Source organism: Adiantum capillus-veneris, chromosome 21 (genome assembly GCF_014529385.1).
Source record: "Adiantum capillus-veneris isolate H3 chromosome 21, ASM1452938v2, whole genome shotgun sequence".
Lineage (NCBI taxonomy): Eukaryota > Viridiplantae > Streptophyta > Polypodiopsida > Polypodiales > Pteridaceae > Adiantum > Adiantum capillus-veneris.
The window spans coordinates 10,757,738-10,769,705 of NC_140951.1; positions in this window are offsets into that span (position 1 = coordinate 10,757,738).

The window sequence follows — 11,968 nt, forward strand, 5'->3', positions numbered from 1 at the left end:
CCACAATTTATAGGTTTCAAAATCACTCACCATGGTTGGTCATGTGATTCAATGTAATTGAATCCATTTGTAGACCTAGTGTTTATTATATGTTGCACAACCAATAGTCCTTTTGACTTATCTACACCCTTGCTAGTACCTGCGTAATTGTTTTATTGGCTTTTTTGTGGATGGTCACACTTAAAGTGGTGTTGATTGCCACAAGTCTAACATCCCCTTTCATTATTATTCACATTATATTTTTAATAGTTTCCTCAACCTATTCGAATCCCCTTGCCTTGTAAGTTTTTTGCCGACGATTGACCATGGCTATCCCCTTGACGTGCATCCCATCCTCTACCTTAACCTCTACCTCTGTTATTATTGTAGAATTCTTTAGAATCACTTTCAGCTTTGGAAGATAAACCTTCACTCATGTTTTTCTCTTCCACATTTGGCAAAGACACAAGATTTGTTAAACTTGGAGTATTTTTCGAAGGATGAATAAAGTCCTAAACCCTACAAGCACGCTTCCACCTTGTCTTCATCATCAATTGTGACACCAATAGATGCAAGGAATTCTCATATATCCTTAATCATAAAAACAATCATTAATTGATCAGCCCGTTTTCTTCACTCAGTCTTCAACTCTAGTTTCCTTGCCTTATTGTAACTTGTTGGTCACACCTAGTGCGACAAAATTCTTACATGCCTCTTTGGGGAAATTGGAATCTTGTATATGCTCAATCATGATATTCTCCACACAGACAAATAACCAATATATGACCTTCCACCCTCCTTGGTTCCAATATTTAAAAGCTTTCACATATTGAGAAGTAAGATTCTCCTCAGGAAACACTAGTGTATCTTCTTGCTTAGCTCCTATGCACTCCCAAGAACCTTTCCCAACAATCAAGAAATTGAGTATCAACTTCCAAGCATGCAAGTTTTCAACAAAACTTTGTATGTATAATGGCATTGAGTTTATGCTATAGAGTGTCAAACATGTACCCAAATTGACAAAGAGTTTGTTGTATGTCGAGCAATTAGATGATTTGTGTTACACTATTATTTTCACACATGGTTCTTGGACAATCAAGAAAGGAAACCTAGTCATGCTTAAAGGCCAAAGTCTGGCTCATTATATTCAATCTATGTCTCTTCCATGAAAGAGAACTCTATTTGTGTAGCCGAGCTATCGTATTTAGAGTTGTGGCATAGCCAGTTAAGACATATGAGTCAAAAAGTAACGAAGGTACTATAACATTTTGGTTATATCCCCGTGTTAGAATTGTGGGATGCATGTCTAACCTCACCATCCTATCTTATTGCAGTATTAGCGAGAACCATGATTAATTTGTCAAACCATGGGATGAAGCTGACTCGACTAGTGCATAGAGGCTACAAGAGGTTGTCAATCTCTCATAAAACAACTAACAACTCGCATCTAACTCAAGCTACACTCAAGTGACTGAAATCACCAAAAGCCAATCGCTCATCGGCAAACAAATCACATCCGCTACAGCATCAAATGATATCCAAACGTAACGAAACTTCTAGGAAAAGTTTATAACACCTAAGCACACATGCTTATGGTCTCAAACTCCACTTTAGATCAAGTTCCAAAATCGTAATTTTTAACAGCAGTGGATTTTTTACCTAGTCATTTTTGACCCAAAATGTATCTAAATGCTTAGCAATGATGCCCCAATACCCCACCTATGCTTAGTTTTTGATTTAAAAGTGTAAATTCCTAGTTATGATGAAATTAGGCCGCCGGTTGGCGATGCCAAAAGCTACGAAATACTATGAATGGCTTACATCAATGCGTAGAGCTCTTACTTGCGGTTGCAATGTGCATTGACGCAATCACAATGTGACAATCGGATATGGAGTAGGAAGCGCGAGAAGGAGAGAGGTGAGCGTTGTTCGCTCCCGTTGTGTATTTCTTATCCAAAAACTTATAAAAAACTTACAAAAATTGGCTTTTATCCCTTAGCCAAGGTTTTTGGGTGGTCAAAACTAATAATCTAGAGTTCTACCAAAGCTGGGTAATGACTGACTGATACAATCTGGAAGCATGTAGTCTCGGCTCATTAATTAGAGAGTTTATCCGAGAAAATGGGAGTTACGATATTCCCGATTTATCAAAATAATAAATGTTTAACAAAGAGAACTCCGAAAAATGGTGTCCGTGTTAGCTTGCTGCTAACCCTTGACACAACGTTATGGGCTCGAATAGTCTTCAAGCTGACGGCTGGCGAGGTGGTCTTTGAGCTTGCTGCTAACCCTTGACACAACTTTATGGGCTAGAATAGTCTTCGAGCTGACGGCTGGCGAGGTGGTCTTTAAGCGCGTTCAATGCCTTCTGGTATTTGATTCTTCTTTCTTTGTCGGGCACTTGCAGAAATTGCATTATTACTATATTCTTCAGCTCCACCGCTGAGGATGTTAGGTTGCTGATCATCGGCACAAATATCTTCGTTCGCCAGGTGAAGAATCCATTGTAGAATGCTTCTTCAAAGGCCAATATATTATTCGATGGCAAGAACATACATCTGGCATAGAATCCATAAAGGACTTCTTTTGAAGGTTTCCCACTCAGATCGTAGCATAAGCCTTTGTTTCCTTCCAAAAATGATGGCCATGCGGCTCCTGTTTTCTTCGCCTCATTAAAAACTTGTATACATGTTAGCAACATTCTGCAGATCTTACATAACATGGGGGAGAGATCTGGTAGACTCTTGAAGAAAGACATGGCGCTCGTTAGGGTTTTCACCATGTATTCTTCTGTTGCCTGTCTTCTCTCTGGAGCTGGCAGCCTGGGGAAGTTAAGCCAAGTTGGCCTCTTATTTTGTAGTGCTTCATGCGCTTGCCATGTCCTTACTCTGGGTACAGGACAGAAGGTTGGATCTCTTTGAAGGGCCGCAGGTGCTCTTGTGAACAGAATCAAGTAACTTGGATTCTTGTTTATCCATCTTAACCTCCACTTTGGGTGGTCTTTATTTGAGCCATCTTCTTGCATATCTTTGTACAACCTTTCTTTCACCTGTAATAATTCTACTTTGATGAGAGGGTATGACAGGGATTGTTGATGCCATTGCGCATTGATCTGATTGGGAGTGAGTTGAGTGATGTTGAGAGAGTGTAAAACTCTCAACTCCCAATCCATTGCGGCTTTCCATTGCTCATCCACCTCTAGGGTGATCTTCTCCTTCAGTGCGTCTTCTTCAGCTTTTGACAGGTGGACCATTGGCACTGTGTCTTCATCCGTGATGTTAATCTGAAAATCTTCATCACCACTCGGCTCTGTTGTGGACTGTGTCTCAAACTCAGCAAACGAGACGGAGGGTATGTCTATCCGTGGAGGCTCTAAAGTGCCTGTCTCTTCCTGCGTGTCTGGTTTTCCATCTCTAAGGAGTTGATTAAATCGCTTTAGTTCTGCTATCTTGTTTAGAAGCTCCTCCTCTCTCTGAACCCGCATCAATGCCAGGTCCCTGCGCTGTGATTGTTCTAGTTTTAATTCCAATTCAAGGTCTTTATTTTTCTTCTCGAGTGCCTTGTACACTTCATCAGTTCCTTCGATCGAGGCTATGGCTCGATGTTCTTTGATTTGATGTAAGAAAATGGCATGATCATTGATCCTCTATTCAGAATACTACAGAGAAGCATTGACAACATCTAATTGCACCTGAATTTTTTGAGCTGACAGAGATGTCGTAAGAAGTTCATTCGTAACTTCTGTCAAATGTTCGTCTTTTGTTTTGCAGGCATCAGATAATTTGGTGAGTAGATCACCTAACTCTTCCATTTATTTTTGTTGCCAATCTCTGGCTAACTGATGTTGTTCCGCTTCTGACATCATCTCTTGCACCTGCCTTTGAAGATCTGTGATGACAGTCATCCTGTCTTCTAACTCTCCTTGGAGAGCGTCGATCACCATCTCAAGCTCTTTGGCCTTCGTGCTACGGTTTAGTGCTGCTGAGCGGAGTCTCTCCATCATTTCCTGCATCTGTCATGCATATTCATTGACTTGGACTATTACCTCGTTGTTTGATTGCCACTCCTCCTGTCTAGCCAGCTGAGATGTGCCTGTAGCCTCATGTGTGGCTTCATGCTGCATCGTAACTACTGGTGGTTCTTGTGTAGAGGTAGATGTTCGGTCTTCTTTGTGGGTATCCTGAGGCTTTGATGTCTCGGCAGTTTCTCGCTGAGTAGAAGTAGAGGGTGTTGGCTCCGACCTTGCTGTCCCTTCAGGTGCCGGCCTTTCTTCCTTCTTTGGTTCAGGTTCTGTCTCATGTGCGGTGGTAGACTCTTTTTCCTCATCTGCTTCTTTATCAGTCTCTTGTTCAGATCCAACTTGCCTTTTCCTCTTCTGGCTTTTGAGTATCTTTTGCTACCTTCTCCTGCTCCGGCTCGATTTCTTTTCCTTTTTGTCCGTCGGGGTGGTCAGCTTCTTGTGCAGATTCTATTGGTTTGGTGGACTCAGAATCTTTGTCTTTTTCAGGCTTTGCTTCTTCATTGGTGTCTTTGCCCGCCGGTGATGGTGGTGGGCTAGGCATGGGATGGTATTGTTGTTCTGTAGGCGATGAGGTGGGTTGGGGAGATCCATAACTTTGTTCTTGTCTAGCCGTTTCCTCGACTTGCCTTTGGTCTTCCGCCTCCTTGGATTTCTTAGCCGCTTATTCTGCCTCCTTCAGCTTTAGAGCTTCAGCCTCTTGGTACATTCTTTCTAGATTCTTTGTTGGATCTTCAGCTTCTTTTCTTGTATGATGCTTTGTTCGAGGGCATTTAAGTCCAGCAGGTACCCATTTTTCTAGGTCCTTCCCTTGTGCTTGCCTATTGTGGTGGTACGCCTATTTCTCTCTTTCAAAGCGCGCTTGTTTTTGAGCTGGCTCTTCTTGGTGTGCGGCCACAACTTTTCTTTTCATCTCTTCTCTCTGAGCTCTCTTTTCTTCATTGTCAGAGCTCTCGCTGCTGTGCCATTTCGGCGAGCTATCAGCTGACTCTTCATTAGATTTATATGATCTTTTACCTGACCTTGTAGCTCTTGGAGAGGATTGTGCTGCCAATATTCATGTGTTCTGATCAGGGGCAGGCAGTAGGTTCGAGTCAAGACCTCTCGCGCACCCAAGTACGTGATTTTTCCTTCCTTCTTGGTGCCCCTCAAGGTTGTCAAGACATACTGCACATGGTCCATTGGTTGTCTTGTTGTCAACTTGCGAACCTGAGTGAATATGGTGGCCATGGCGTGATTTGGTGTAGTTTACCTTGGTGGCCTTTTTGCCAAGAAATGAAAGTGCTGGTGGTGCAAACGGGCTAGCTCTTCCACTTGTTTGTGAATGAGGTCGGCGAATGTAGCTACGGCTGTCTCTTTGTTAAATGTGCCTATGGTTTTCCTATCCCTTGCTCACATGGTCATTCCTTCTGTGGGCCGTCTGAGTGCCTCTGCCACTATCTCTTTAGTGATCACTACTTCGATCTTGTTCCCTTGGGTGTCCGATATTTATGCGGTTCCGTCTTCTTTGATGGTGGATAGAAGCTCATAAGTCTTCTGAAAATCTACTCCGCAAGGCTCTTGTTCGTAGAAATGCCTGAGCCTCAGCCTGCGGTTAGCCTCTTTAGTCTCTAGCTTTGCGGTTACATCATAGACTTCTTTGGGTAGGAGTTGCAACTCCACTTGATGCCCCTCTTCACTTTTGAACCTGCCAGTGAAAACTATAGTGTGGTGCTCTTCCAATTGTTCTTTAGAGAGGTCGGATGCCTTTGCTGCTTTGACTGACTCTAGGTCTAGTTGATAAGCAGAAAGTTCCTGTAGTTTCTCCTTTTCGTTGAGCTTCTTTTTAGCCCTCTCTGCTGCTTGCATGGCTCTTGTTCAGTGAATAGGGTGCAAAGTTAGCAGATTTGTCAGAATTTTCTCTGAAATGTCCTTTTAGACTGAAATGCTGACAAGTTGGTCCACTTTGCTTCAAATCAATTTTTGAACAAGCAAAGATGCATAAAAACATGCAAGGAACAAAACTGTGTGGTCAAAACAAAAATTTGCAACCAAAGTAAATAATCGCGATTATTTACAGTTGAGGTAAAATTTCAACTTTTTGCAAACTTGGCTTTATAGGCTTGAAGTATATACCAAATACATACTCTGAGTGAATTATGGGTTCATTTGGATGGATAGGGTGAAAATGGTACCAGATTTTGGCTTTAGGTCTCTGAAACAGTAGATATAAAGGAAATTTGAGATTTTGAACTCCAAATTGATTCAAAATTGGGTAGTGGGCTTAACATATCTTGTACTTTGGATGTATGATGGCAAAATATCAAATTTCCCAATTTTGACCAGAAAGTAAATAATCACGATTATTAACTTTTCTTCCAAAATTGACATTCTTTGGTACAAATTGGTTCTAAGGATTGTGTAGACCAAGCTCGGGTATGAGATATGAAGTGATTTGGATCAAAGAATGTTGTCCATAACCCAAATTTTGGCTTCCAAAGACTTCTTTGCGTTTTTTGGTAATTTTACAAGTAATGGGTGGTCATTTTGGCTCATACTTGATTTTGGGCATGTAATAGGTGTGTACACATGATAGGTGAGATGATTTGACAATTTTCAAACAAAACTGATGCAAAAGTAAATAATCACGATTATTTACCACAGTGAGAAAAACTTTGCAAAACCTACAAATTTTGACCTAGACATGTTCAATACACCTAATACAAGTCCTAAATTGAATTTGGTCAAGTTTGGTCATGCTGGCATCACTTTGTGCTCTGTCGACTCTGAAATCACCGCTTTTTGTGACTACACTTCCTGTTGGGTTGGTCGGTCAACTTTGAGGCTTTGGACTTGTCCGCAACATAGCCGTGAAGCAACCTATCCAATTCTGGCTCATTTGGAGTGCGTTTGGCCTCGTATGTCGAATTTGACGCTTTGTAACCTTCGAGCTGTTTTTTGCTATTCGAGGGCTTTGCTTGATGGATTTCACCAAACCAATCATATACATTGTATATGGACCTCATTAGCAAGCCATCTGTGGAGTCAGGTCGGAATTCTGGCATTTGTCAAAAACCTAACTTTTCTACTGGGGACCCCCTCGACCCCAACCGAATGGTCAACTGGTGATATAGAAAGGTTCTATTATGTTAGAGCATGCTATGGTTCGAATCTCATCTGATTTGGTCAAGCTGGCAGGCCGCTATGGTCGGTTTTAGGTCGTAGGTTTTCGTGCACTGTTCGGTTTCTAGGGTTTTTTCTAGGGCTTTAGACTAGCTATCGGCCGTACAAAATGGATCAGTTTCAAGTAAAGAACTTACCCCACATGTCTCGTGTGAGAGGGCGCTGAAAATGGTCAACTGTGGGCTCCAGAAAACTCGCACAAAAGAGGCCGAAATCTCTCTCTCCAAAGGCTCCAAGTGGAAATGAGGTGGTTTTAGCCTACCTTGGATATCTATACCCGGACTTCCCAAACCAAATTTCCCCAGATTTCCTTGTTAGTCCTACTAGGCCGTGAAATCTATGCTAGACTCATAAACTTCCCTGATTGGATTCCTGTAGCTCATTCTGCAAGAATTTTGCAAAAGTAGGCCTGGTTGCTTTATTTAAGCTTCCCGCTTCCATCTTCTGGTTTCATTGAAATTTTTTGTGCTTGTCCGTCTTGTGTTGCTGATCACCATTGTGTCTTCCATTTTTCTATCTGAGCTTCCCTGCTATTTATTATTAATTTTTGACGTGTTTATTTGAAAAAATCAAAGAAAATAGAAAAATGCTCTAAAAAAGTAAAGTAAAAATCCAATAATTAAGAAAATCCCCTGAAAAACACAGTTTTATTGTTTTTTGTTGGATTTTTCTATGTTTTAAGCCTCATTATCAACAGAAATGATGAAAAATATCCAAAAAATACAAATTTTGATGATTTTTTGATAGTATATACATTATTTACACTCATCGGGAAGATATTATTTGTGAATTTTCCCTTGATGATGAATTATAAGAGCACTATTAGGTAATTTTGCAAAAATTACACGTTAACATCGAACTTTTTCCTCTCTCTTCAAACATTGTCCTTAATTACTTAGTACTTAGTACTTAGTGCCCTTCCACCCCTCCTAGATGCCGTACTCAGGGATGATTGTGTGTATGGGTTGAACAATTGTGTCTATGCATAGCCGTGATTGGCTCTATCATGCTATGAAGATCAATGCAATTTGAACCAACATGCTGTGTAAGAGCTAGGTCTTGAGTAATTAACTCAAGTGTTTTCAATGTTGAGGTTTGTTGCTGATGTCTTCCAAAGACCAAATCTTGTAGCTTGTGTGCTCTCTGTTTGATTGTACCATCATGATACTTTAGCACACTGATTGCTTGAGCTGTTGGTAGCACTTTTGACTGTTGTCGAGCTTTTTCTCGCCATTGGTATCTTGGTCGGCGTGGTGCTGCATGGTGTGGTGGAGTCAGTTGAGACTTAACTCGCCAGTGCTTGGTTGGTTTTACGGTTTGTGGAGAAGATAAGTGCTCCTTTTTCTTCCAAACCATTTCCATGTTAGGTTCCTTGCTCGGAGATGCTTGTCTCTGTGTTTTAACACTTGGAACCTTCTTTTGTTTTGTCGGTGAAGTTTTAGGCACCCATATCTGAATCGGTTTATCCTTAAACTGTGCTTTTGGTACCCAAATTTGCCTGACTCCTTGCAGGCTATATGTAGCATTTGATTGTCAAGGGGATGGAGAAGATTGACTACTTCGTGGTTTTGTCTGTTGATTGCTTCTTTTCCATTCCTCCTTGCTTGGTGCAATTGGAACAATAAGTTGCCCTCCTTTAGGTGATAGCTTTAGCTGATTTGTATCCCAATCTGGCAAGCACATGCTGAATTATCTAGAGGTCACTTTTCTAGTGAAACCACCTCAAGAGCAATCTTGATGGCGGGCATATGGTGGCCAACACTTTTTGCAGATGCTAAAGAATATGTTCGAAGGTGTGATGCTTGTCAACGAGCAAAAATACCAACACGAGTAGATAGCATGTCCTTAAGACCAATGATGGGGGCTAGAGCTTTCGCAAAATGGGATATAGATTTTGTTGGACCGATACAGCCACCTGTTTATAGAACCCAAGCTCAATATATCATTATAGCTACGGACTATTTGACCAAGTAGGCCGAGGCTAAAGCAACTCAAAAGAATGATGCCAGAACCACTGTTGCATTCTTATATGAGTATGTATTCACGAGATATGGACTGCCAATAGAGATGGTCAGTGGATCGGGGAACTCATTTCCTCAATGAGGTAATAGAGTATTTTCTTAATGAGTTTATGGTCATCCATAACAAATCAGCTCCCTATCACCCACAGGCAAACGGACAAGCTGAGTATACAAATAAAATTCTTAGCACGGTGCTGACTAAAGTGGTTAGTTCAGGAAGGACGGACTAGGAAATGAATCTCCATGCTACTCTATGGGCTTATCGAGTTTCGTTCAAAACAACTTTAAATGCCACACCCTTTAATCTTGTTTATGGTCTTGATGCCATACTTCTAATAGAATTTCAATTGCCGATATTCAGGGTAGCACAGAATCTTGAGTGGACTAGACATGAATTGTCAGAAAGACTCGAAGATTTGGAAAAGCTAGACGAGCAAAGGCTAACTGTTGTAGCTCATATCTATGCACAAAAGCGAAAACAAAAATAGTTTCTATAATCGGAATATACTCGTTTTCACTTGCACAAAGGCGCAAAAGTTGATCTTTACCTCTCCGATACAATTGGTTCCCAATAAGAGCATAGTCTTTTGCTTCAGTTTCAATTGCTCTTTGACGGCGTTTACTCATATCCTTAGGAAATGTTCGACTCGATAAGCAAGTAACCAGATAATTACTCCACTTAGGAACATTTGACATTTGAAACAATGTTACATGAGGTATGGGTGTTTGTTTTTGACATTGAGGGCAATCCTTTAGAAAAGATCTAACATCTCTCCTCATAGTTGGCCAAAATACTCCAAATCTCAAGATCGTTGCATAGTTTGGTCTTGCGCAAAGTGAATTCCTACTATGGTAACATGTGCTTGACTTAGGTACTGTTATTTTTCTTCAGGGTTAATGCATAAAAGCAATATCTCATCCCGATTTCTTTTGTATAGCCTTCCAGCTAGTAATTGATACATAGCTGATTGCTCGATTAATCCGCTTGTGATAGGGAGTGGTATTTGTGAATCCACTTGAGCTATTGTCATAATGGTACAATGCTTTCCGACCATCTAGGTATCATTTCTACGGAGAACAAATAGTCATCTGATAGATCATCGTCTAGCATAGTTTTTAACGAACCTTCGGTAAAAACCTGCAAGCCTAAAAAGATCTGTAATTCTTCCAGATTTTTAGGAGGTGGCCATTTTCAGATGGTATCAACTTTGGATTGATCCATGTATAGGCCATTAGCTGAAATAACGTGCCCTAAATAATGAATTTCCTCCTTGAGAAAATCACATTTAGATTCCTTGGCAAATAACTTGTTTGTGTGTAACAACTCAAACACCTGCCTGAGATGTTGTAAGTGTTCTTCTTCAGAAGCACTATAAACTAGAATTTCATCGAGGAAAACAATGACAAATTTGCCCAAATATGGATTCAAGACACTCTCCATAAGTGTGATGAATGTTGCGGGCGCATTGGTTAATCCAAAGGGCATCACCAAAAACTTGTAATGTCCAAACCGTGTTCGGAATGCAGTCTTAGGTATATCGGCAAGCCGAATACGGACTTGGTGATATCCTGACCGCAAGTCGATTTTCGTAAAAATTCGAGCATGAGTTAGCTTATCAAATAACTCATCTACCCTTCGCAATGGGTATTTGTTCTTAACTGTAACCGCATTTAAGCCACGATAGTCTACGCACATGCGCATACTGCCATCCTTTTTCTTCACCAAAAGGATAGGCGAAGCTCATGGTGAAGAACTAGGTTGTATAAACCCTCTACTAAGGTAGTCAGCAAGCTGACGTTCCACCTCAGCAGCCTCTGAGTAACTCATACGGTAAGGTGGTTTACTAACAGGTTTACAGCCTGCAGTCATGTCAATACCATGTTGTACTGAGCATGTCGACAGTAAACCTGATGGCAAATCATTAGGAAAGACATCTTGAAATTCCTTTAATATTTTTTTCAATTGATTAGCAATGTTTGCTTGTGTAGAATTAGCCATTGGTGGAATAGAGGAGAGAGAAGCATGCAGCGTTGAGTAATGTTCAACAGACTCAATGCTAGAAATAAAATGAGACAGTGAGTAACACAAGAAAACCTGTTCTATTTCATTATCAGAAACGAGCTGCATAAGCTCAACAGTACAAATCAGTGGTGATGAAGGTATATCCTTTTCTCCTAACAACAACACATGTGTGCCATGGGAATCAAACATCAAGTTGTTGTGGTCATAGCTACGCATCAGTGATGGTCCTAGGCTATGCAACCACTCCCTACCAAGAACCACATCAGCCCTTTCCATGTTCATAACTTGAAAATACAAACAAGTAGAGTACCCTTGTACTTCCAATGGAACAGCTCGGCATTGAGTATCCCATATTTCAGTATCACGTCCATTCATCATTGCTACCTTCTAGCGGTGGGTACTCGGAGTTTGAGGCAGTTTCAGCTTTTTCACCAATCCATAATTGATGAAATTGTGAATAGCATCGTCATCTACCAAGATGCTCACCTTGTGCCCTTGCAGATATCCGTGCATACGTACTAACTCATGTGTTCCAAAGATTTGTTGCCACATGGAAGCTGTGAGACAACATTCATGCACCACCTCAGTGTGTGTTACTTCCACTGTGGAGAATTTTGAGGAAGACTCAAGAGGCAGTAGTTGCACCATGTGCACTGCTTTCTCCTTCCCCTGAGTAGTATATTTTCCCTTGGGACAATCCTTTTTGCCATGGCCTCTTCCTAAGCATTGAAAACATAGCTTCTCTTTCTTGGCTTTATCAAAATC